Source organism: Petromyzon marinus, chromosome 19, assembly GCF_048934315.1.
Source record: "Petromyzon marinus isolate PM22_M1 ecotype Great Lakes invasive population chromosome 19, UKy_Petmar_22M1.pri1.0, whole genome shotgun sequence".
In the NCBI taxonomy this organism is placed as follows: Eukaryota; Metazoa; Chordata; class Hyperoartia; order Petromyzontiformes; family Petromyzontidae; genus Petromyzon; species Petromyzon marinus.
This window is the reverse complement of record NC_133685.1, coordinates 10,970,515-10,996,505: the sequence shown is the minus strand read 5'-3', so window position 1 is coordinate 10,996,505 and position 25,991 is coordinate 10,970,515. Positions and strand designations below refer to the sequence as shown.

Below are 25,991 nucleotides of genomic sequence, written 5' to 3'. Positions count from 1 at the left end.
TCATTGGGGTTTGTCAAAGTTAACCACAATGGTTAGTACCACTTGGTGAAGTGAGCAAAAGCATGTCCCATGCCGATCTTCAGTCTAACGCTCTCCCAACTGAGCTATTTCGGCTTCCTCCTGCAGCATTGATTTAGTTGCCATTTTATTGATGTCCCAGTTTGGTAGAGATTATCGCAAGTGGCTCAATGGGTAATATATTAACCAATGATGCACATTGCAATTCATGAAGCATCTGTGCACGATGTGGAGATAAGAAATAAATACAGGAGCTTTTTGTCACTCCACTCCTGAAGGGCCTATTGCTACACAAGCTATTGGGGATGACCCAAGTTTTTCAATTATTTGTCATGCTATTGAAATGCCAGTTAGAATAGAGAGCATAACAAGAGGCTCACATGGTTATTTGCCATTTCCAATTATTTTCAATTTCAGTTCTAATGAATATGTGCACTATGTTGTCATAAGACATACATATGGGAGCTTTTTGTCACTTCCCTGCTGGATAAAGGCCTCCTCATGGTGCACTGGTCATTGGGGTTTATCAAAGTGAACCACAATAGGTAGAACCACTTGGTGAATTGAGCAAAAATATGTCCCATGCCGAAACCCGGGATTGAACCAGGGACCTTTAGATCTTCAGTCTAACGCTCTCCCAACTGAGCTATTTCGGCTTCCTCCTGTGCAATTCATTTAGTTGCCATGTTATTGACGTTCGAGTTTGGTAGAGATTATCGCAAGTGGCTCAATGGGTAATATATTAACCAATGATGCACATTGCAATTCATGAAGCATCTGTGCACGATGTGGAGATGAGAAATAAATACAGGAGCTTTTTGTCACTCCACTCCTGAAGGGCCTATTGCTACACAAGCTATTGGGGATGACCAAAGTTTTTCAATTAGTTGTCATGCTATTGAAGTGCCAGTTAGAATAGAGAGCATAACAAGAGGCTCACATGGTTATTTGCCATTTCCCATGATTTTCAATTTCAGTTCCTAATAAATATGTGCACTGTGGTCATAAGACATACATATGGGAGCTTTTTGTCACTCCCCTGCTGGATAAAGGCCTCCTCATGCTGCCCTGGTCATTGGGGTTTATCAAAGTTAACCACAATGGTTAGTACCACTTGGTGAAGTGAGCAAAAGCATGTCCCATGCCGATCTTCAGTCTAACGCTCTCCCAACTGAGCTATTTCGGCTTCCTCCTGCAGCATTGATTTAGTTGCCATTTTATTGATGTCCCAGTTTGGTAGAGATTATCGCAAGTGGCTCAATGGGTAATATATTAACCAATGATGCACATTGCAATTCATGAAGCATCTGTGCACGATGTGGAGATAAGAAATAAATACAGGAACTTTTTGTCACTCCACTCCTGAAGGGCCTATTGCTACACAAGCTATTGGGGATGACCCAAGTTTTTCAATTATTTGTCATGCTATTGAAATGCCAGTTAGAATAGAGAGCATAACAAGAGGCTCACATGGTTATTTGCCATTTCCAATTATTTTCAATTTCAGTTCTAATGAATATGTGCACTATGTTGTCATAAGACATACATATGGGAGCTTTTTGTCACTCCCCTGCTGGATAAAGGCCTCCTCATGCTGCACTGGTCATTGGGGTTTATCAAAGTGAACCACAATAGGTAGAACCACTTGGTGAATTGAGCAAAAATATGTCCCATGCCAAAACCCGGGATTGAACCAGGGACCTTTAGATCTTCAGTCTAACGCTCTCCCAACTGAGCTATTTCGGCTTCCTCCTGTGTAATTCATTTAGTTGCCATGTTATTGACGTTCCAGTTTGGTAGAGATTATCGCAAGTGGCTCAATGGGTAATATATTAACCAATGATGCACATTGCAATTCATGAAGCATCTGTGCACGATGTGGAGATGAGAAATAAATACAGGAGCTTTTTGTCACTCCACTCCTGAAGGGCCTATTGCTGCACAAGCTATTGGGGATGACCCAAGTTTTTCAATTATTTGTCATGCTATTGAAGTGCCAGTTAGAATAGAGAGCATAACAAGAGGCTCACATGGTTATTTGCCATTTCCCATGATTTTCAATTTCAGTTCCTAATGAATATGTGCACTGTGGTCATAAGACATACATATGGGAGCTTATTGTCACTCCCCTGCTGGATAAAGGCCTCCTCATGCTGCCCTGGTCATTGGGGTTTGTCAAAGTTAACCACAATGGTTAGTACCACTTGGTGAAGTGAGCAAAAGCATGTCCCATGCCGATCTTCAGTCTAACGCTCTCCCAACTGAGCTCTTTCGGCTTCCTCCTGCAGCATTGATTTAGTTGCCATTTTATTGATGTCCCAGTTTGGTAGAGATTATCGCAAGTGGCTCAATGGGTAATATATTAACCAATGATGCACATTGCAATTCATGAAGCATCTGTGCACGATGTGGAGATAAGAAATAAATACAGGAGCTTTTTGTCACTCCACTCCTGAAGGGCCTATTGCTACACAAGCTATTGGGGATGACCCAAGTTTTTCAATTATTTGTCATGCTATTGAAATGCCAGTTAGAATAGAGAGCATAACAAGAGGCTCACATGGTTATTTGCCATTTCCAATTATTTTCAATTTCAGTTCTAATGAATATGTGCACTATGTTGTCATAAGACATACATATGGGAGCTTTTTGTCACTCCCCTGCTGGATAAAGGCCTCCTCATGCTGCACTGGTCATTGGGGTTTATCAAAGTGAACCACAATAGGTAGAACCACTTGGTGAATTGAGCAAAAATATGTCCCATGCCAAAACCCGGGATTGAACCAGGGACCTTTAGATCTTCAGTCTAACGCTCTCCCAACTGAGCTATTTCGGCTTCCTCCTGTGTAATTCATTTAGTTGCCATGTTATTGACGTTCCAGTTTGGTAGAGATTATCGCAAGTGGCTCAATGGGTAATATATTAACCAATGATGCACATTGCAATTCATGAAGCATCTGTGCACGATGTGGAGATGAGAAATAAATACAGGAGCTTTTTGTCACTCCACTCCTGAAGGGCCTATTGCTGCACAAGCTATTGGGGATGACCAAAGTTTTTCAATTAGTTGTCATGCTATTGAAGTGCCAGTTAGAATAGAGAGCATAACAAGAGGCTCACATGGTTATTTGCCATTTCCCATGATTTTCAATTTCAGTTCCTAATGAATATGTGCACTGTGGTCATAAGACATACATATGGGAGCTTTTTGTCACTCCCCTGCTGGATAAAGGCCTCCTCATGCTGCCCTGGTCATTGGGGTTTGTCAAAGTTAACCACAATGGTTAGTACCACTTGGTGAAGTGAGCAAAAGCATGTCCCATGCCGATCTTCAGTCTAACGCTCTCCCAACTGAGCTATTTCGGCTTCCTCCTGCAGCATTGATTTAGTTGCCATTTTATTGATGTCCCAGTTTGGTAGAGATTATCGCAAGTGGCTCAATGGGTAATATATTAACCAATGATGCACATTGCAATTCATGAAGCATCTGTGCACGATGTGGAGATAAGAAATAAATACAGGAGCTTTTTGTCACTCCACTCCTGAAGGGCCTATTGCTACACAAGCTATTGGGGATGACCCAAGTTTTTCAATTATTTGTCATGCTATTGAAATGCCAGTTAGAATAGAGAGCATAACAAGAGGCTCACATGGTTATTTGCCATTTCCAATTATTTTCAATTTCAGTTCTAATGAATATGTGCACTATGTTGTCATAAGACATACATATGGGAGCTTTTTGTCACTCCCCTGCTGGATAAAGGCCTCCTCATGCTGCACTGGTCATTGGGGTTTATCAAAGTGAGCCACAATAGGTAGAACCACTTGGTGAATTGAGCAAAAATATGTCCCATGCCGAAACCCGGGATTGAACCAGGGACCTTTAGATCTTCAGTCTAACGCTCTCCCAACCGAGCTATTTCGGCTTCCTCCTGTGTAATTCATTTAGTTGCCATGTTATTGACGTTCCAGTTTGGTAGAGATTATCGCAAGTGGCTCAATGGGTAATATATTAACCAATGATGCACATTGCAATTCATGAAGCATCTGTGCACGATGTGGAGATGAGAAATAAATACAGGAGCTTTTTGTCACTCCACTCCTGAAGGGCCTATTGCTACACAAGATATTGGGGATGACCAAAGTTTTTCAATTAGTTGTCATGCTATTGAAGTGCCAGTTAGAATAGAGAGCATAACAAGAGGCTCACATGGTTATTTGCCATTTCCCATGATTTTCAATTTCAGTTCCTAATGAATATGTGCACTGTGGTCATAAGACATACATATGGGAGCTTTTTGTCACTCCCCTGCTGGATAAAGGCCTCCTCATGCTGCCCTGGTCATTGGGGTTTGTCAAAGTTAACCACAATTGTTAGTACCACTTGGTGAAGTGAGCAAAAGCATGTCCCATGCCGATCTTCAGTCTAACGCTCTCCCAACTGAGCTATTTCGGCTTCCTCCTGCAGCATTGATTTAGTTGCCATTTTATTGATGTCCCAGTTTGGTAGAGATTATCGCAAGTGGCTCAATGGGTAATATATTAACCAATGATGCACATTGCAATTCATGAAGCATCTGTGCACGATGTGGAGATAAGAAATAAATACAGGAGCTTTTTGTCACTCCACTCCTGAAGGGCCTATTGCTACACAAGCTATTGGGGATGACCCAAGTTTTTCAATTATTTGTCATGCTATTGAAATGCCAGTTAGAATAGAGAGCATAACAAGAGGCTCACATGGTTATTTGCCATTTCCAATTATTTTCAATTTCAGTTCTAATGAATATGTGCACTATGTTGTCATAAGACATACATATGGGAGCTTTTTGTCACTTCCCTGCTGGATAAAGGCCTCCTCATGGTGCACTGGTCATTGGGGTTTATCAAAGTGAACCACAATAGGTAGAACCACTTGGTGAATTGAGCAAAAATATGTCCCATGCCGAAACCCGGGATTGAACCAGGGACCTTTAGATCTTCAGTCTAACGCTCTCCCAACTGAGCTATTTCGGCTTCCTCCTGTGTAATTCATTTAGTTGCCATGTTATTGACGTTCCAGTTTGGTAGAGATTATCGCAAGTGGCTCAATGGGTAATATATTAACCAATGATGCACATTGCAATTCATGAAGCATCTGTGCACGATGTGGAGATGAGAAATAAATACAGGAGCTTTTTGTCACTCCACTCCTGAAGGGCCTATTGCTGCACAAGCTATTGGGGATGACCAAAGTTTTTCAATTAGTTGTCATGCTATTGAAGTGCCAGTTAGAATAGAGAGCATAACAAGAGGCTCACATGGTTATTTGCCATTTCCCATGATTTTCAATTTCAGTTCCTAATGAATATGTGCACTGTGGTCATAAGACATACATATGGGAGCTTTTTGTCACTCCCCTGCTGGATAAAGGCCTCCTCATGCTGCCCTGGTCATTGGGGTTTGTCAAAGTTAACCACAATGGTTAGTACCACTTGGTGAAGTGAGCAAAAGCATGTCCCATGCCGATCTTCAGTCTAACGCTCTCCCAACTGAGCTATTTCGGCTTCCTCCTGCAGCATTGATTTAGTTGCCATTTTATTGATGTCCCAGTTTGGTAGAGATTATCGCAAGTGGCTCAATGGGTAATATATTAACCAATGATGCACATTGCAATTCATGAAGCATCTGTGCACGATGTGGAGATAAGAAATAAATACAGGAGCTTTTTGTCACTCCACTCCTGAAGGGCCTATTGCTACACAAGCTATTGGGGATGACCCAAGTTTTTCAATTATTTGTCATGCTATTGAAATGCCAGTTAGAATAGAGAGCATAACAAGAGGCTCACATGGTTATTTGCCATTTCCAATTATTTTCAATTTCAGTTCTAATGAATATGTGCACTATGTTGTCATAAGACATACATATGGGAGCTTTTTGTCACTCCCCTGCTGGATAAAGGCCTCCTCATGCTGCACTGGTCATTGGGGTTTATCAAAGTGAACCACAATAGGTAGAACCACTTGGTGAATTGAGCAAAAATATGTCCCATGCCAAAACCCGGGATTGAACCATGGATCTTTAGATCTTCAGTCTAACGCTCTCCCAACTGAGCTATTTCGGCTTCCTCCTGTGTAATTCATTTAGTTGCCATGTTATTGACGTTCCAGTTTGGTAGAGATTATCGCAAGTGGCTCAATGGGTAATATATTAACCAATGATGCACATTGCAATTCATGAAGCATCTGTGCACGATGTGGAGATGAGAAATAAATACAGGAGCTTTTTGTCACTCCACTCCTGAAGGGCCTATTGCTGCACAAGCTATTGGGGATGACCAAAGTTTTTCAATTAGTTGTCATGCTATTGAAGTGCCAGTTAGAATAGAGAGCATAACAAGAGGCTCACATGGTTATTTGCCATTTCCCATGATTTTCAATTTCAGTTCCTAATGAATATGTGCACTGTGGTCATAAGACATACATATGGGAGCTTTTTGTCACTCCCCTGCTGGATAAAGGCCTCCTCATGCTGCCCTGGTCATTGGGGTTTGTCAAAGTTAACCACAATGGTTAGTACCACTTGGTGAAGTGAGCAAAAGCATGTCCCATGCCGATCTTCAGTCTAACGCTCTCCCAACTGAGCTATTTCGGCTTCCTCCTGCAGCATTGATTTAGTTGCCATTTTATTGATGTCCCAGTTTGGTAGAGATTATCGCAAGTGGCTCAATGGGTAATATATTAACCAATGATGCACATTGCAATTCATGAAGCATCTGTGCACGATGTGGAGATAAGAAATAAATACAGGAGCTTTTTGTCACTCCACTCCTGAAGGGCCTATTGCTACACAAGCTATTGGGGATGACCCAAGTTTTTCAATTATTTGTCATGCTATTGAAATGCCAGTTAGAATAGAGAGCATAACAAGAGGCTCACATGGTTATTTGCCATTTCCAATTATTTTCAATTTCAGTTCTAATGAATATGTGCACTATGTTGTCATAAGACATACATATGGGAGCTTTTTGTCACTCCCCTGCTGGATAAAGGCCTCCTCATGCTGCACTGGTCATTGGGGTTTATCAAAGTGAGCCACAATAGGTAGAACCACTTGGTGAATTGAGCAAAAATATGTCCCATGCCGAAACCCGGGATTGAACCAGGGACCTTTAGATCTTCAGTCTAACGCTCTCCCAACCGAGCTATTTCGGCTTCCTCCTGTGTAATTCATTTAGTTGCCATGTTATTGACGTTCCAGTTTGGTAGAGATTATCGCAAGTGGCTCAATGGGTAATATATTAACCAATGATGCACATTGCAATTCATGAAGCATCTGTGCACGATGTGGAGATGAGAAATAAATACAGGAGCTTTTTGTCACTCCACTCCTGAAGGGCCTATTGCTACACAAGATATTGGGGATGACCAAAGTTTTTCAATTAGTTGTCATGCTATTGAAGTGCCAGTTAGAATAGAGAGCATAACAAGAGGCTCACATGGTTATTTGCCATTTCCCATGATTTTCAATTTCAGTTCCTAATGAATATGTGCACTGTGGTCATAAGACATACATATGGGAGCTTTTTGTCACTCCCCTGCTGGATAAAGGCCTCCTCATGCTGCCCTGGTCATTGGGGTTTGTCAAAGTTAACCACAATGGTTAGTACCACTTGGTGAAGTGAGCAAAAGCATGTCCCATGCCGATCTTCAGTCTAACGCTCTCCCAACTGAGCTATTTCGGCTTCCTCCTGCAGCATTGATTTAGTTGCCATTTTATTGATGTCCCAGTTTGGTAGAGATTATCGCAAGTGGCTCAATGGGTAATATATTAACCAATGATGCACATTGCAATTCATGAAGCATCTGTGCACGATGTGGAGATAAGAAATAAATACAGGAGCTTTTTGTCACTCCACTCCTGAAGGGCCTATTGCTACACAAGCTATTGGGGATGACCCAAGTTTTTCAATTATTTGTCATGCTATTGAAATGCCAGTTAGAATAGAGAGCATAACAAGAGGCTCACATGGTTATTTGCCATTTCCAATTATTTTCAATTTCAGTTCTAATGAATATGTGCACTATGTTGTCATAAGACATACATATGGGAGCTTTTTGTCACTCCCCTGCTGGATAAAGGCCTCCTCATGCTGCACTGGTCATTGGGGTTTATCAAAGTGAGCCACAATAGGTAGAACCACTTGGTGAATTGAGCAAAAATATGTCCCATGCCGAAACCCGGGATTGAACCAGGGACCTTTAGATCTTCAGTCTAACGCTCTCCCAACCGAGCTATTTCGGCTTCCTCCTGTGTAATTCATTTAGTTGCCATGTTATTGACGTTCCAGTTTGGTAGAGATTATCGCAAGTGGCTCAATGGGTAATATATTAACCAATGATGCACATTGCAATTCATGAAGCATCTGTGCACGATGTGGAGATGAGAAATAAATACAGGAGCTTTTTGTCACTCCACTCCTGAAGGGCCTATTGCTACACAAGATATTGGGGATGACCAAAGTTTTTCAATTAGTTGTCATGCTATTGAAGTGCCAGTTAGAATAGAGAGCATAACAAGAGGCTCACATGGTTATTTGCCATTTCCCATGATTTTCAATTTCAGTTCCTAATGAATATGTGCACTGTGGTCATAAGACATACATATGGGAGCTTTTTGTCACTCCCCTGCTGGATAAAGGCCTCCTCATGCTGCCCTGGTCATTGGGGTTTGTCAAAGTTAACCACAATTGTTAGTACCACTTGGTGAAGTGAGCAAAAGCATGTCCCATGCCGATCTTCAGTCTAACGCTCTCCCAACTGAGCTATTTCGGCTTCCTCCTGCAGCATTGATTTAGTTGCCATTTTATTGATGTCCCAGTTTGGTAGAGATTATCGCAAGTGGCTCAATGGGTAATATATTAACCAATGATGCACATTGCAATTCATGAAGCATCTGTGCACGATGTGGAGATAAGAAATAAATACAGGAGCTTTTTGTCACTCCACTCCTGAAGGGCCTATTGCTACACAAGCTATTGGGGATGACCCAAGTTTTTCAATTATTTGTCATGCTATTGAAATGCCAGTTAGAATAGAGAGCATAACAAGAGGCTCACATGGTTATTTGCCATTTCCAATTATTTTCAATTTCAGTTCTAATGAATATGTGCACTATGTTGTCATAAGACATACATATGGGAGCTTTTTGTCACTTCCCTGCTGGATAAAGGCCTCCTCATGGTGCACTGGTCATTGGGGTTTATCAAAGTGAACCACAATAGGTAGAACCACTTGGTGAATTGAGCAAAAATATGTCCCATGCCGAAACCCGGGATTGAACCAGGGACCTTTAGATCTTCAGTCTAACGCTCTCCCAACTGAGCTATTTCGGCTTCCTCCTGTGTAATTCATTTAGTTGCCATGTTATTGACGTTCCAGTTTGGTAGAGATTATCGCAAGTGGCTCAATGGGTAATATATTAACCAATGATGCACATTGCAATTCATGAAGCATCTGTGCACGATGTGGAGATAAGAAATAAATACAGGAGCTTTTTGTCACTCCACTCCTGAAGGGCCTATTGCTACACAAGCTATTGGGGATGACCCAAGTTTTTCAATTATTTGTCATGCTATTGAAATGCCAGTTAGAATAGAGAGCATAACAAGAGGCTCACATGGTTATTTGCCATTTCCAATTATTTTCAATTTCAGTTCTAATGAATATGTGCACTATGTTGTCATAAGACATACATATGGGAGCTTTTTGTCACTCCCCTGCTGGATAAAGGCCTCCTCATGCTGCACTGGTCATTGGGGTTTATCAAAGTGAACCACAATAGGTAGAACCACTTGGTGAATTGAGCAAAAATATGTCCCATGCCGAAACCCGGGATTGAACCAGGGACCTTTAGATCTTCAGTCTAACGCTCTCCCAACTGAGCTATTTCGGCTTCCTCCTGTGTAATTCATTTAGTTGCCATGTTATTGACGTTCCAGTTTGGTAGAGATTATTGCAAGTGGCTCAATGGGTAATATATTAACCAATGATGCACATTGCAATTCATGAAGCATCTGTGCACGATGTGGAGATGAGAAATAAATACAGGAGCTTTTTGTCACTCCACTCCTGAAGGGCCTATTGCTACACAAGCTATTGGGGATGACCAAAGTTTTTCAATTAGTTGTCATGCTATTGAAGTGCCAGTTAGAATAGAGAGCATAACAAGAGGCTCACATGGTTATTTGCCATTTCCCATGATTTTCAATTTCAGTTCCTAATGAATATGTGCACTGTGGTCATAAGACATACATATGGGAGCTTTTTGTCACTCCCCTGCTGGATAAAGGCCTCCTCATGCTGCCCTGGTCATTGGGGTTTGTCAAAGTTAACCACAATGGTTAGTACCACTTGGTGAAGTGAGCAAAAGCATGTCCCATGCCGATCTTCAGTCTAACGCTCTCCGAACTGAGCTATTTCGGCTTCCTCCTGCAGCATTGATTTAGTTGCCATTTTATTGATGTCCCAGTTTGGTAGAGATTATCGCAAGTGGCTCAATGGGTAATATATTAACCAATGATGCACATTGCAATTCATGAAGCATCTGTGCACGATGTGGAGATAAGAAATAAATACAGGAGCTTTTTGTCACTCCACTCCTGAAGGGCCTATTGCTACACAAGCTATTGGGGATGACCCAAGTTTTTCAATTATTTGTCATGCTATTGAAATGCCAGTTAGAATAGAGAGCATAACAAGAGGCTCACATGGTTATTTGCCATTTCCAATTATTTTCTATTTCAGTTCTAATGAATATGTGCACTATGTTGTCATAAGACATACATATGGGAGCTTTTTGTCACTCCCCTGCTGGATAAAGGCCTCCTCATGCTGCACTGGTCATTGGGGTTTATCAAAGTGAACCACAATAGGTAGAACCACTTGGTGAATTGAGCAAAAATATGTCCCATGCTGAAACCCGGGATTGAACCAGGGACCTTTAGATCTTCAGTCTAACGCTCTCCCAACTGAGCTATTTCGGCTTTCTCCTGTGTAATTCATTTAGTTGCCATGTTATTGACGTTCCAGTTTGGTAGAGATTATCGCAAGTGGCTCAATGGGTAAAATATTAACCAATGATGCACATTGCAATTCATGAAGCATCTGTGCACGATGTGGAGATGAGAAATAAATACAGGAGCTTTTTGTCACTCCACTCCTGAAGAGCCTATTGCTACACAAGCTATTGGGGATGACCAAAGTTTTTCAATTAGTTGTCATGCTATTGAAGTGCCAGTTAGAATAGAGAGCATAACAAGAGGCTCACATGGTTATTTGCCATTTCCCATGATTTTCAATTTCAGTTCCTAATGAATATGTGCACTGTGGTCATAAGACATATATATGGGAGCTTTTTGTCACTCCCCTGCTGGATAAAGGCCTCCTCATGCTGCCCTGGTCATTGGGGTTTGTCAAAGTTAACAACAATGGTTAGTACCACTTGGTGAAGTGAGCAAAAGCATGTCCCATGCCGATCTTCAGTCTAACGCTCTCCGAACTGAGCTATTTCGGCTTCCTCCTGCAGCATTGATTTAGTTGCCATTTTATTGATGTCCCAGTTTGGTAGAGATTATCGCAAGTGGCTCAATGGGTAATATATTAACCAATGATGCACATTGCAATTCATGAAGCATCTGTGCACGATGTGGAGATAAGAAATAAATACAGGAGCTTTTTGTCACTCCACTCCTGAAGGGCCTATTGCTACACAAGCTATTGGGGATGACCCAAGTTTTTCAATTATTTGTCATGCTATTGAAATGCCAGTTAGAATAGAGAGCATAACAAGAGGCTCACATGGTTATTTGCCATTTCCAATTATTTTCTATTTCAGTTCTAATGAATATGTGCACTATGTTGTCATAAGACATACATATGGGAGCTTTTTGTCACTCCCCTGCTGGATAAAGGCCTCCTCATGCTGCACTGGTCATTGGGGTTTATCAAAGTGAACCACAATAGGTAGAACCACTTGGTGAATTGAGCAAAAATATGTCCCATGCCGAAACCCGGGATTGAACCAGGGACCTTTAGATCTTCAGTCTAACGCTCTCCCAACTGAGCAATTTCGGCTTTCTCCTGTGTAATTAATTTAGTTGCCATGTTATTGACGTTCCAGTTTGGTAGAGATTATCGCAAGTGGCTCAATGGGTAAAATATTAACCAATGATGCACATTGCAATTCATGAAGCATCTGTGCACGATGTGGAGATGAGAAATAAATACAGGAGCTTTTTGTCACTCCACTCCTGAAGGGCCTATTGCTACACAAGCTATTGGGGATGACCAAAGTTTTTCAATTAGTTGTCATGCTATTGAAGTGCCAGTTAGAATAGAGAGCATAACAAGAGGCTCACATGGTTATTTGCCATTTCCCATGATTTTCAATTTCAGTTCCTAATGAATATGTGCACTGTGGTCATAAGACATACATATGGGAGCTTTTTGTCACTCCCCTGCTGGATAAAGGCCTCCTCATGCTGCCCTGGTCATTGGGGTTTGTCAAAGTTAACCACAATGGTTAGTACCACTTGGTGAAGTGAGCAAAAGCATGTCCCATGCCGATCTTCAGTCTAACGCTCTCCCAACTGAGCTATTTCGGCTTCCTCCTGCAGCATTGATTTAGTTGCCATTTTATTGATGTCCCAGTTTGGTAGAGATTATCGCAAGTGGCTCAATGGGTAATATATTAACCAATGATGCACATTGCAATTCATGAAGCATCTGTGCACGATGTGGAGATAAGAAATAAATACAGGAGCTTTTTGTCACTCCACTCCTGAAGGGCCTATTGCCACACAAGCTATTGGGGATGACCCAAGTTTTTCAATTAGTTGTCATGCTATTGAAGTGCCAGTTAGAATAGAAAGCATAACAAGAGGCTCACATGGTTATTTGCCATTTCCAATTATTTTCAATTTCAGTTCTAATGAATATGTGCACTATGTTGTCATAAGACGTACATATGGGAGCTTTTTGTCACTCCCCTGCTGGATAAAGGCCTCCTCATGCTGCACTGGTCATTGGGGTTTATCAAAGTGAACCACAATAGGTAGAACCACTTGGTGAATTGAGCAAAAATATGTCCCATGCCGAAACCCGGGATTGAACCAGGGACCTAACGGTCTCCCAACTGAGCTATTTCGGCTTCCTTTTGGAGCATTGATTTGGTTGCCATGTTGTTGACGTTCCAGTTTGGTAGAGACTATCACAAGTGGCTCATTGGGTAATCTATTGACCAATGATGCACATTTCCATTCATAAAGCATCTGTGCACGATGTGGAGATAAGAAATAAATACAGGAGCTTTTTGTCACTCCACTCCTGAAGGGCCTATTGCCACACAAGCTATTGGGGATGACCCAAGTTTTTCAATTAGTTGTCAAGTGGCTCAATGGGTAATATATTAACCAATGATGCACATTGCAATTCATGAAGCATCTGTGCACGATGTGGAGATGAGAAATAAATACAGGAGCTTTTTGTCACTCCACTCCTGAAGGGCCTATTGCTACACAAGCTATTGGGGATGACCCAAGTTTTTCAATTAGTTGTCATGCTATTGAAGTGCCAGTTAGAATAGAGAGCATAACAAGAGGCTCACATGGTTATTTGCCATTTCCCATGATTTTCAATTTCAGTTCCTAATGAATATGTGCACTGTGGTCATAAGACATACATATGGGAGCTTTTTGTCACTCCCCTGCTGGATAAAGGCCTCCTCATGCTGCCCTGGTCATTGGGGTTTGTCAAAGTTAACCACAATGGTTAGTACCACTTGGTGAAGTGAGCAAAAGCATGTCCCATGCCGATCTTCAGTCTAACGCTCTCCCAACTGAGCTATTTCGGCTTCCTTTTGGAGCATTGATTTGGTTGCCATGTTGTTGACGTTCCAGTTTGGTAGAGACTATCACAAGTGGCTCATTGGGTAATCTATTGACCAATGATGCACATTTCCATTCATAAAGCATCTGTGCACGATGTGGAGATAAGAAATAAATACAGGAGCTTTTTGTCACTCCACTCCTGAAGGGCCTATTGCCACACAAGCTATTGGGGATGACCCAAGTTTTTCAATTAGTTGTCATGCTATTGAAGTGCCAGTTAGAATAGAGAGCATAACAAGAGGCTCACATGGTTATTTGCCATTTCCAATTATTTTCAATTTCAGTTCTAATGAATATGTGCACTATGTTGTCATAAGACGTACATATGGGAGCTTTTTGTCACTCCCCTGCTGGATAAAGGCCTCCTCATGCTGCACTGGTCATTGGGGTTTGTCAAAGTTAACCACAATGGTTAGTACCACTTGGTGAAGTGAGCAAAAGCATGTCCCATGCCGATCTTCAGTCTAACGCTCTCCCAACTGAGCTATTTCGGCTTCCTTTTGGAGCATTGATTTGGTTGCCATGTTGTTGACGTTCCAGTTTGGTAGAGACTATCACAAGTGGCTCATTGGGTAATCTATTGACCAATGATGCACATTTCCATTCATAAAGCATCTGTGCACGATGTGGAGATAAGAAATAAATACAGGAGCTTTTTGTCACTCCACTCCTGAAGGGCCTATTGCCACACAAGCTATTGGGGATGACCCAAGTTTTTCAATTAGTTGTCATGCTATTGAAGTGCCAGTTAGAATAGAGAGCATAACAAGAGGCTCACATGGTTATTTGCCATTTCCAATTATTTTCAATTTCAGTTCCTAATGAATATGTGCACTGTGGTCATAAGACATACATATGGGAGCTTTTTGTCACTCCCCTGCTGGATAAAGGCCTCCTCATGCTGCCCTGGTCATTGGGGTTTGTCAAAGTTAACCACAATGGTTAGTACCACTTGGTGAAGTGAGCAAAAGCATGTCCCATGCCGATCTTCAGTCTAACGCTCTCCCAACTGAGCTATTTCGGCTTCCTCCTGCAGCATTGATTTAGTTGCCATTTTATTGATGTCCCAGTTTGGTAGAGATTATCGCAAGTGGCTCAATGGGTAATATATTAACCAATGATGCACATTGCAATTCATGAAGCATCTGTGCACGATGTGGAGATAAGAAATAAATACAGGAGCTTTTTGTCACTCCACTCCTGAAGGGCCTATTGCTACACAAGCTATTGGGGATCACCCAAGTTTTTCAATTATTTGTCATGCTATTGAAATGCCAGTTAGAATAGAGAGCATAACAAGAGGCTCACATGGTTATTTGCCATTTCCAATTATTTTCTATTTCAGTTCTAATGAATATGTGCACTATGTTGTCATAAGACATACATATGGGAGCTTTTTGTCACTCCCCTGCTGGATAAAGGCCTCCTCATGCTGCACTGGTCATTGGGGTTTATCAAAGTGAACCACAATAGGTAGAACCACTTGGTGAATTGAGCAAAAATATGTCCCATGCCGAAACCCGGGATTGAACCAGGGACCTTTAGATCTTCAGTCTAACGCTCTCCCAACTGAGCTATTTCGGCTTCCTCCTGTGTAATTCATTTAGTTGCCATGTTATTGACGTTCCAGTTTGGTAGAGATTATCGCAAGTGGCTCAATGGGTAATATATTAACCAATGATGCACATTGCAATTCATGAAGCATCTGTGCACGATGTGGAGATAAGAAATAAATACAGGAGCTTTTTGTCACTCCACTCCTGAAGGGCCTATTGCTACACAAGCTATTGGGGATGACCAAAGTTTTTCAATTAGTTGTCATGCTATTGAAGTGCCAGTTAGAATAGAGAGCATAACAAGAGGCTCACATGGTTATTTGCCATTTCCCATGATTTTCAATTTCAGTTCCTAATGAATATGTGCACTGTGGTCATAAGACATACATATGGGAGCTTTTTGTCACTCCCCTGCTGGATAAAGGCCTCCTCATGCTGCCCTGGTCATTGGGGTTTGTCAAAGTTAACCACAATGGTTAGTACCACTTGGTGAAGTGAGCAAAAGCATGTCCCATGCCGATCTTCAGTCTAACGCTCTCCCAACTGAGCTATTTCGGCTTCCTCCTGCAGCATTGATTTAGTTGCCATTTTATTGATGTCCCAGTTTGGTAGAGATTATCGCAAGTGGCTCAATGGGTAATATATTAACCAATGATGCACATTGCAATTCATGAAGCATCTGTGCACGATGTGGAGATAAGAAATAAATACAGGAGCTTTTTGTCACTCCACTCCTGAAGGGCCTATTGCTACACAAGCTATTGGGGATGACCCAAGTTTTTCAATTAGTTGTCATGCTATTGAAGTGCCAGTTAGAATAGAGAGCATAACAAGAGGCTCACATGGTTATTTGCCATTTCCAATTATTTTCAATTTCAGTTCTAATGAATATGTGCACTATGTTGTCATAAGACGTACATATGGGAGCTTTTTGTCACTCCCCTGCTGGATAAAGGCCTCCTCATGCTGCACTGGTCATTGGGGTTTATCAAAGTGAACCACAATAGGTAGAACCACTTGGTGAATTGAGCAAAAATATGTCCCATGCCGAAACCCGGGATTGAACCAGGGACCTTTAGATCTTCAGTCTAACGCTCTCCCAACTGAGCTATTTCGGCTTTCTCCTGTGTAATTAATTTAGTTGCCATGTTATTGACATTCCAGTTTGGTAGAGATTATCGCAAGTGGCTCAATGGGTAAAATATTAACCAATGATGCACATTGCAATTCATGAAGCATCTGTGCACGATGTGGAGATGAGAAATAAATACAGGAGCTTTTTGTCACTCCACTCCTGAAGGGCCTATTGCTACACAAGCTATTGGGGATGACCCAAGTTTTTCAATTAGTTGTCATGCTATTGAAGTGCCAGTTAGAATAGAGAGCATAACAAGAGGCTCACATGGTTATTTGCCATTTCCCATGATTTTCAATTTCAGTTCCTAATGAATATGTGCACTGTGGTCATAAGACATACATATGGGAGCTTTTTGTCACTCCCCTGCTGGATAAAGGCCTCCTCATGCTGCCCTGGTCATTGGGGTTTGTCAAAGTTAACCACAATGGATAGTACCACTTGGTGAAGTGAGCAAAAGCATGTCCCATGCCGATCTTCAGTCTAACGCTCTCCCAACTGAGCTATTTCGGCTTCCTCCTGCAGCATTGATTTAGTTGCCATTTTATTGATGTCCCAGTTTGGTAGAGATTATCGCAAGTGGCTCAATGGGTAATATATTAACCAATGATGCACATTGCAATTCATGAAGCATCTGTGCACGATGTGGAGATAAGAAATAAATACAGGAGCTTTTTGTCACTCCACTCCTGAAGGGCCTATTGCCACACAAGCTATTGGGGATGACCCAAGTTTTTCAATTAGTTGTCATGCTATTGAAGTGCCAGTTAGAATAGAGAGCATAACAAGAGGCTCACATGGTTATTTGCCATTTCCAATTATTTTCAATTTCAGTTCTAATGAATATGTGCACTATGTTGTCATAAGACGTACATATGGGAGCTTTTTGTCACTCCCCTGCTGGATAAAGGCCTCCTCATGCTGCACTGGTCATTGGGGTTTATCAAAGTGAACCACAATAGGTAGAACCACTTGGTGAATTGAGCAAAAATATGTCCCATGCGGAAACCCGGGATTGAACCAGGGACCTTTAGGTCTTCAGTCTAACGGTCTCCCAACTGAGCTATTTCGGCTTCCTTTTGGAGCATTGATTTGGTTGCCATGTTGTTGACGTTCCAGTTTGGTAGAGACTATCACAAGTGGCTCATTGGGTAATCTTTTGACCAATGATGCACATTTCCATTCATAAAGCATCTGTGCACGATGTGGAGATAAGAAATAAATACAGGAGCTTTTTGTCACTCCACTCCTGAAGGGCCTATTGCCACACAAGCTATTGGGGATGACCCAAGTTTTTCAATTAGTTGTCATGCTATTGAAGTGCCAGTTAGAATAGAGAGCATAACAAGAGGCTCACATGGTTATTTGCCATTTCCAATTATTTTCAATTTCAGTTCTAATGAATATGTGCACTATGTTGTCATAAGACATACATATGGGAGCTTTTTGTCACTCCCCTGCTGGATAAAGGCCTCCTCATGCTGCACTGGTCATTGGGGTTTATCAAAGTGAACCACAATAGGTAGGAACACTTGGTGAATTGAGCAAAAACATATACCATGCCAAAAGCCAGGATTGAACCAGGGACCTTTAGCACTTCAGTCTAAAGCTCTCACAGTTTAGCTATTTCAGCTTTCTCTTGCAGCAATGATTTAGTTGCCATGTAATTGACGTCCCAGTTTCGTAGAGATTATCACAAGTGGATCAATGGGTAATCTATTAACCAATGATGCACATTGCAATTCATGAAGCATCTGTGCACGATGTGGAGAATATAAATAAATACAGGAGCTTTTTGTCACTCCACTCCTGAACAAGGGCCTATTGCTGCACAAGCTGTTGGGGCTAACCCAAGTTTTTCAATTCGTTGTCATGCTTTTGAAGTGCCAGTTAGAATAGAGATCATAACATGAGGCTCACATGGTTATTTGCCATTTCCAATGATTCTCAATTTCAGTTCCTAATGAATGTGCACTATGTGGTCATAAGACATACATATGGGAGCTTTTTGTCACTCCCCTGCTGGATAAAGGCCTCCTCATGCTGCCCTGGTCATTGGGGTTTGTCAACGTTAACCACAATGGGTAGTACCACTTGGTGAAGTGAGCAAAAGTATGTCACATGCCGAAACCCGGGATTGAACCAGGGACCTTTAGATCTTCAGTCTAACGCTCTCCCAACTGAGGAATTTCGGCTTCCGCCTGCAGCATGGATTTAGTTGCCATGTTATTGACGTCCCAGTTTGGTAGAGATTATCACAAGTGGTTCAATGGGTAATCTATTGACCAATGATGCACATTGCAATTCATAAAGAATCTGTGCACGATGTGGAGATAAGAAATAAATACAGGAGCTTATTGTCACTCCACTCCTGAATAAGGGCCTAATGCTACAAAAGTTATTGGGTTTGATGCAAGTTATTCAATTCGTTGTCATGCTATTGAAGTGCCAGTTAGAACAGAGAGCATAACAAGAGGCTCACATGGTTATTTGCCGTTACCAATTCTGCTCAATTGCAGTTCATAATGCATTTGTGCACTATGTGATGATAAGAAAGACAGGAGCTTTTTGTCACTCCACTGCTGGATAAAGGCCTCCTCATGCTGCACTGGTCATTGGGGTTTATCAAAGTGAACCACAATAGGTAGGACCACTTGGTGAATTGAGCAAAAATATATACCATGCCAAAAGCCAGGATTGAACCAGGGACCTTTAGCACTTCAATCTGAAGCTCTCATTGTTGAGCTATTTCAGCTTTCTCTTGAAGCAATGATTTAGTTGCCATGTAATTGACGTCCCAGTTTCGTAGAGATTATCACAAGTGGATCAATGGGTAATCTATTAACCAATGATGCACATTGCAATTCATGAAGCATCTGTGCACGATGTGGAGAATATAAATAAATACAGGAGCTTTTTGTCACTCCACTCCTGAACAAGGGCCTATTGCTGCACAAGCTGTTGGGGCTAACCCAAGTTTTTCAATTCGTTGTCATGCTTTTGAAGTGCCAGTTAGAAGAGAGATCATAACATGAGGCTCACATGGTTATTTGCCATTTCCAATGATTCTCAATTTCAGTTCCTAATGAATGTGCACTATGTGGTCATAAGACATACATATGGGAGCTTTTTGTCACTCCCCTGCTGGATAAAGGCCTCCTCATGCTGCCCTGGTCATTGGGGTTTGTCAACGTTAACCACAATGGGTAGTACCACTTGGTGAAGTGAGCAAAAGTATGTCACATGCCGAAACCCGGGATTGAACCAGGGATGCTCTCCCAACTGAGCTATTTCGGCTTCCTCCTGCAGCATGGATTTAGTTGCCATGTTATTGACGTCCCAGTTTGGTAGTCTAACGCTCTCCCAACTGAGCTATTTCGGCTTCCTCCTGCAGCATGGATTTAGTTGCCATGTTATTGACGTCCCAGTTTGGTAGTCTAACGCTCTCCCAACTGAGCTATTTCGGCTTCCTCCTGCAGCATGGATTTAGTTGCCATGTTATTGACGTCCCAGTTTGGTAGAGATTATCTCTACTCTAACTCCAGCGCTGTCCTACCAGACAGTCTCGCCCCTTCACCTGATGAAGGCCGCTTGTGTTGTGGCCGAAACGTCGTGAGAATATTATTGTGTTATTTTATTTTATCAATTTATTATTTTATTCTCATTCTACGTGACTTTACCGAAAGAACCAAAGAAGATGAATCATTGCAGTCACGAAAGCTTTAAATCGAAAATTTTCACAAGTGGTTCAATGGGTAATCTATTGACCAATGATGCACATTGCAATTCATAAAGAATCTGTGCACGATGTGGAGATAAGAAATAAATACAGGAGCTTATTGTCACTCCACATCTGAATAAGGGCCTAATGCTACAAAAGTTATTGGGGTTGATGCAAGTTATTCAATTCGTTGTCATGCTATTGAAGTGCCAGTTAGAACAGAGAGCATAACAAGAGGAAAAAATGGTTATTTGCCGTTACCAATTCTGCTCAATTGCAGTTCATAATGCATTTGTGCACTATGTGATAATAAGAAAGACAGGAGCTTTTTGTCACTCCACTGCTGGATAAAGGCCTCCTCATGCTGCACTGGCCATTGGGGTTTATCAAAGTAAACCACAATAGGTAGGACCACTTGGTGAATTGAGCAAAAACATATACCATGCCAAAAGCCAGGATTGAACCAGGGACCTTTAGCACTTCAGTCCAAAGCTCTCATAGTTGAGCTATTTCAGCTTTCTCGTGAAGCATTGATTTAGTTGCCATGTTATTGACGTCCCAGTTTCGTAGAGATTATCACAAGTGGATCAATGGGTAATCTATTAACCAATGATGCACATTGCAATTCATGAAGCATCTGTGCACGATGTGGAGAATAGAAATAAATACAGGAGCTTTTTGTCACTCCACTCCTGAATAAGGGCCTATTGCTGCACAAGCTGTTGGGGCTAACCCAAGTTTTTCAATTAGTTGTCATGCTTTTGAAGTGCCAGTTAGAATAGAGATCATAACATGAGGCTCACATGGTTATTTGCCATTTCCAATGATTCTCAATTTCAGTTCCTAATGAATGTGCACTATGTGGTCATAAGACATACATATGGGAGATTTTTGTCACTCCCCTGCTGGATAAAGGCCTCCTCATGCTGCCCTGGTCATTGGGGTTTGTCAACGTTAACCACAATGGGTAGTACCACTTGGTGAAGTGAGCAAAAGTATGTCACATGCCGAAACCCGGGATTGAACCAGGGACGCTCTCCCAACTGAGCTATTTCGGCTTCCTCCTGCAGCATGGATTTAGTTGCCATGTTATTGACGTCCCAGTTTGGTAGTCTAACGCTCTCCCAACTGAGCTATTTCGGCTTCCTCCTGCAGCATGGATTTAGTTGCCATGTTATTGACGTCCCAGTTTGGTAGTCTAACGCTCTCCCAACTGAGCTATTTCGGCTTCCTCCTGCAGCATGGATTTAGTTGCCATGTTATTGACGTCCCAGTTTGGTAGAGATTATCTCTACTCTAACTCCAGCGCTGTCCTACCAGACAGTCTCGCCCCTTCACCTGATGAAGGCCGCTTGTGTTGTGGCCGAAACGTCGTGAGAATATTATTGTGTTATTTTATTTTATCAATTTATTATTTTATTCTCATTCTACGTGACTTTACCGAAAGAACCAAAGAAGATGAATCATTGCAGTCACGAAAGCTTTAAATCGAAAATTTTCACAAGTGGTTCAATGGGTAATCTATTGACCAATGATGCACATTGCAATTCATAAAGAATCTGTGCACGATGTGGAGATAAGAAATAAATACAGGAGCTTATTGTCACTCCACTCCTGAATAAGGGCCTAATGCTACAAAAGTTATTCGGGTTGATGCAAGTTATTCAATTCGTTGTCATGCTATTGAAGTGCCAGTTAGAACAGAGAGCATAACAAGAGGAAAAAATGGTTATTTGCCGTTACCAATTCTGCTCAATTGCAGTTCATAATGCATTTGTGCACTATGTGATGATAAGAAAGACAGGAGCTTTTTGTCACTCCACTGCTGGATAAAGGCCTCCTCATGCTGCACTGGTCATTGGGGTTTATCAAAGTGAACCACAATAGGTAGGACCACTTGGTGAATTGAGCAAAAAATATACCATGCCAAAAGCCAGGATTGAACCAGAGACCTTTAGCACTTCAGTCTAAAGCTCTCACAGTTGAGCTATTTCAGCTTTCTCTTGAAGCATTGATTCAGTTGCCATGTTATTGACGTCCCAGTTTCGTAGAGATTATCACAAGTGGATCAATGGGTAATCTATTAACCAATGATGCACATTGCAATTCATGAAGCATCTGTGCACGATGTGGAGAATAGAAATAAATACAGGAGCTTTTTGTCACTCCACTCCTGAATAAGGGCCTATTGCTGCACAAGCTGTTGGGGCTAACCCAAGTTTTTCAATTAGTTGTCATGCTTTTGAAGTGCCAGTTAGAATAGAGATCATAACATGAGGCTCACATGGTTATTTGCCATTTCCAATGATTCTCAATTTCAGTTCCTAATGAATGTGCACTATGTGGTCATAAGACATACATATGGGAGCTTTTTGTCACTCCCCTGCTGGATAAAGGCCTCCTCATGCTGCCCTGGTCATTGGGGTTTGTCAACGTTAACCACAATGGGTAGTACCACTTGGTGAAGTGAGCAAAAGTATGTCACATGACGAAACCCGGGATTGAAGCAGGGACCTTTAGATCTTCAGTCTAACGCTCTCCCAACTGAGCTATTTCGGCTTCCTCCTGCAGCATGGATTTAGTTGCCATGTTATTGACGTCCCAGTTTGGTAGAGATTATCACAAGTGGTTCAATGGGTAATCTATTGACCAATGATGCACATTGCAATTCATAAAGAATCTGTGCACGATGTGGAGATAAGAAATAAATACAGGAGCTTATTGTCACTCCACATCTGAATAAGGGCCTAATGCTACAAAAGTTATTGGGGTTGATGCAAGTTATTCAATTCGTTGTCATGCTATTGAAGTGCCAGTTAGAACAGAGAGCATAACAAGAGGAAAAAATGGTTATTTGCCGTTACCAATTCTGCTCAATTGCAGTTCATAATGCATTTGTGCACTATGTGATAATAAGAAAGACAGGAGCTTTTTGTCACTCCACTGCTGGATAAAGGCCTCCTCATGCTGCACTGGCCATTGGGGTTTATCAAAGTAAACCACAATAGGTAGGACCACTTGGTGAATTGAGCAAAAACATATACCATGCCAAAAGCCAGGATTGAACCAGGGACCTTTAGCACTTCAGTCCAAAGCTCTCATAGTTGAGCTATTTCAGCTTTCTCGTGAAGCATTGATTTAGTTGCCATGTTATTGACGTCCCAGTTTCGTAGAGATTATCACAAGTGGATCAATGGGTAATCTATTAACCAATGATGCACATTGCAATTCATGAAGCATCTGTGCACGATGTGGAGAATAGAAATAAATACAGGAGCTTTTTGTCACTCCACTCCTGAATAAGGGCCTATTGCTGCACAAGCTGTTGGGGCTAATCCAAGTTTTTCAATTAGTTGTCATGCTTTTGAAGTGCCAGTTAGAATAGAGATCATAACATGAGGCTCACATGGTTATTTGCCATTTCCAATGATTCTCAATTTCAGTTCCTAATGAATGTGCACTATGTGGTCATAAGACATACATATGGGAGATTTTTGTCACTCCCCTGCTGGATAAAGGCCTCCTCATGCTGCCCTGGTCATTGGGGTTTGTCAACGTTAACCACAATGGGTAGTACCACTTGGTGAAGTGAGCAAAAGTATGTCACATGCCGAAACCCGGGATTGAACCAGGGACCTTTAGATCTTCAGTCTAACGCTCTCCCAACTGAGCTATTTCGGCTTCCTCCTGCAGCATGGATTTAGTTGCCATGTTATTGACGTCCCAGTTTGGAAGAGATTATCACAAGTGGTTCAATGGGTAATCTATTGACCAATGATGCACATTGCAATTCATAAAGAATCTGTGCACGATGTGGAGATAAGAAATAAATACAGGAGCTTATTGTCACTCCACATCTGAATAAGGGCCTAATGCTACAAAAGTTATTGGGGTTGATGCAAGTTATTCAATTCGTTGTCATGCTATTGAAGTGCCAGTTAGAACAGAGAGCATAACAAGAGGCTCACATGGTTATTTGCCGTTACCAATTCTGCTCAATTGCAGTTCATAATGCATTTGTGCACTATGTGATGATAAGAAAGACAGGAGCTTTTTGTCACTCCACTGCTGGATAAAGGCCTCCTCATGCTGCACTGGCCATTGGGGTTTATCAAAGTGAACCACAATAGGTAGGACCACTTGGTGAATTGAGCAAAAACATATACCATGCCAAAAGCCAGGAATGAACCAGAGACCTTTAGCACTTCAGTCCAAAGCTCTCATAGTTGAGCTATTTCAGCTTTCTCTTGAAGCATTGATTTAGTCGCCATGTTATTGACGTCCCAGTTTCGTAGAGATTATCACAAGTGGATCAATGGGTAATCTATTAACCAATGATGCACATTGCAATTCATGAAGCATCTGTGCACGATGTGGAGAATAGAAATAAATACAGGAGCTTTTTGTCACTCCACTCCTGAATAAGGGCCTATTGCTGCACAAGCTGTTGGGGCTAACCCAAGTTTTTCAATTAGTTATCATGCTTTTGAAGTGCCAGTTAGAATAGAGATCATAACATGAGGCTCACATGGTTATTTGCCATTTCCAATGATTCTCAATTTCAGTTCCTAATGAATGTGCACTATGTGGTCATAAGACATACATATGGGAGCTTTTTGTCACTCCCCTGCTGGATAAAGGCCTCCTCATGCTGCCCTGGTCATTGGGGTTTGTCAACGTTAACCACAATGGGTAGTACCACTTGGTGAAGTGAGCAAAAGTATGTCACATGCCAAAACCCGGGATTGAACCAGGGACCTTTAGATCTTCAGTCTAACGCTCTCCCAACTGAGGAATTTCGGCTTCCGCCTGCAGCATGGATTTAGTTGCCATGTTATTGACGTCCCAGTTTGGTAGAGATTATCACAAGTGGTTCAATGGGTAATCTATTGACCAATGATGCACATTGCAATTCATAAAGAATCTGTGCACGATGTGGAGATAAGAAATAAATACAGGAGCTTATTGTCACTCCACTCCTGAATAAGGGTCTAATGCTACAAAAGTTATTGGGTTTGATGCAAGTTATTCAATTCGTTGTCATGCTATTGAAGTGCCAGTTAGAACAGAGAGCATAACAAGAGGCTCACATGGTTATTTGCCGTTACCAATTCTGCTCAATTGCAGTTCATAATGCATTTGTGCACTATGTGATGATAAGAAAGACAGGAGCTTTTTGTCACTCCACTGCTGGATAAAGGCCTCCTCATGCTGCACTGGTCATTGGGGTTTATCAAAGTGAACCACAATAGGTAGGACCACTTGGTGAATTGAGCAAAAATATATACCATGCCAAAAGCCAGGATTGAACCAGGGACCTTTAGCACTTCAATCTAAAGCTCTCATTGTTGAGCTAGTTCAGCTTTCTCTTGAAGCATTGGTTTAGTTGCCATGTTATTGACGTCCCAGTTTCGTAGAGATTGTCACAAGTGGATCAATGGGTAATCTATTAACCCATGATGCACATTGCAATTCATGAAAAATCTGTGCACGATGTGGAGAATATAAATAAATACAGGAGCTTTTTGTCACTCCACTCCTGAATAAGGGCCTATTGCTGCACAAGCTGTTGGGGCTAACCCAAGTTTTTCAATTAGTTGTCATGCTTTTGAAGTGCCAGTTAGAATAGAG

At 41.7% G+C, this 25,991-nt stretch overlaps 15 non-coding genes across 15 annotated transcripts; all 15 read right to left on the bottom strand.

The window, feature by feature from the left end:
• Nucleotides 1-601: 601 nt before the first annotated feature.
• Nucleotides 602-674, bottom strand: TRNAF-GAA (transfer RNA phenylalanine (anticodon GAA)). Its single transcript has one exon. It is a non-coding gene; the product is annotated as a tRNA-Phe (tRNA).
• A 1,017-nt stretch (nucleotides 675-1,691) lies between these two features.
• On the bottom strand, nucleotides 1,692-1,764 carry TRNAF-GAA (transfer RNA phenylalanine (anticodon GAA)). The gene has a single exon. It is a non-coding gene; the product is annotated as a tRNA-Phe (tRNA).
• A 1,017-nt stretch (nucleotides 1,765-2,781) lies between these two features.
• TRNAF-GAA (transfer RNA phenylalanine (anticodon GAA)) lies at nucleotides 2,782-2,854 on the bottom strand. Its single transcript has one exon. It is a non-coding gene; the product is annotated as a tRNA-Phe (tRNA).
• Nucleotides 2,855-3,871: 1,017 nt separating this feature from the next.
• Nucleotides 3,872-3,944, bottom strand: TRNAF-GAA (transfer RNA phenylalanine (anticodon GAA)). The gene has a single exon. It is a non-coding gene; the product is annotated as a tRNA-Phe (tRNA).
• A 1,017-nt stretch (nucleotides 3,945-4,961) lies between these two features.
• Nucleotides 4,962-5,034, bottom strand: TRNAF-GAA (transfer RNA phenylalanine (anticodon GAA)). The gene has a single exon. It is a non-coding gene; the product is annotated as a tRNA-Phe (tRNA).
• Nucleotides 5,035-6,051: 1,017 nt separating this feature from the next.
• On the bottom strand, nucleotides 6,052-6,124 carry TRNAF-GAA (transfer RNA phenylalanine (anticodon GAA)). Its single transcript has one exon. It is a non-coding gene; the product is annotated as a tRNA-Phe (tRNA).
• A 1,017-nt stretch (nucleotides 6,125-7,141) lies between these two features.
• TRNAF-GAA (transfer RNA phenylalanine (anticodon GAA)) lies at nucleotides 7,142-7,214 on the bottom strand. The gene has a single exon. It is a non-coding gene; the product is annotated as a tRNA-Phe (tRNA).
• Nucleotides 7,215-8,231: 1,017 nt separating this feature from the next.
• On the bottom strand, nucleotides 8,232-8,304 carry TRNAF-GAA (transfer RNA phenylalanine (anticodon GAA)). Its single transcript has one exon. It is a non-coding gene; the product is annotated as a tRNA-Phe (tRNA).
• Nucleotides 8,305-9,321: 1,017 nt separating this feature from the next.
• On the bottom strand, nucleotides 9,322-9,394 carry TRNAF-GAA (transfer RNA phenylalanine (anticodon GAA)). The gene has a single exon. It is a non-coding gene; the product is annotated as a tRNA-Phe (tRNA).
• Nucleotides 9,395-9,881: 487 nt separating this feature from the next.
• Nucleotides 9,882-9,954, bottom strand: TRNAF-GAA (transfer RNA phenylalanine (anticodon GAA)). Its single transcript has one exon. It is a non-coding gene; the product is annotated as a tRNA-Phe (tRNA).
• Nucleotides 9,955-10,971: 1,017 nt separating this feature from the next.
• On the bottom strand, nucleotides 10,972-11,044 carry TRNAF-GAA (transfer RNA phenylalanine (anticodon GAA)). The gene has a single exon. It is a non-coding gene; the product is annotated as a tRNA-Phe (tRNA).
• A 1,017-nt stretch (nucleotides 11,045-12,061) lies between these two features.
• Nucleotides 12,062-12,134, bottom strand: TRNAF-GAA (transfer RNA phenylalanine (anticodon GAA)). Its single transcript has one exon. It is a non-coding gene; the product is annotated as a tRNA-Phe (tRNA).
• Nucleotides 12,135-15,459: 3,325 nt separating this feature from the next.
• Nucleotides 15,460-15,532, bottom strand: TRNAF-GAA (transfer RNA phenylalanine (anticodon GAA)). The gene has a single exon. It is a non-coding gene; the product is annotated as a tRNA-Phe (tRNA).
• Nucleotides 15,533-16,549: 1,017 nt separating this feature from the next.
• TRNAF-GAA (transfer RNA phenylalanine (anticodon GAA)) lies at nucleotides 16,550-16,622 on the bottom strand. The gene has a single exon. It is a non-coding gene; the product is annotated as a tRNA-Phe (tRNA).
• Nucleotides 16,623-23,968: 7,346 nt separating this feature from the next.
• On the bottom strand, nucleotides 23,969-24,041 carry TRNAF-GAA (transfer RNA phenylalanine (anticodon GAA)). Its single transcript has one exon. It is a non-coding gene; the product is annotated as a tRNA-Phe (tRNA).
• Between the last annotated feature and the right edge of the window lie 1,950 nt (nucleotides 24,042-25,991).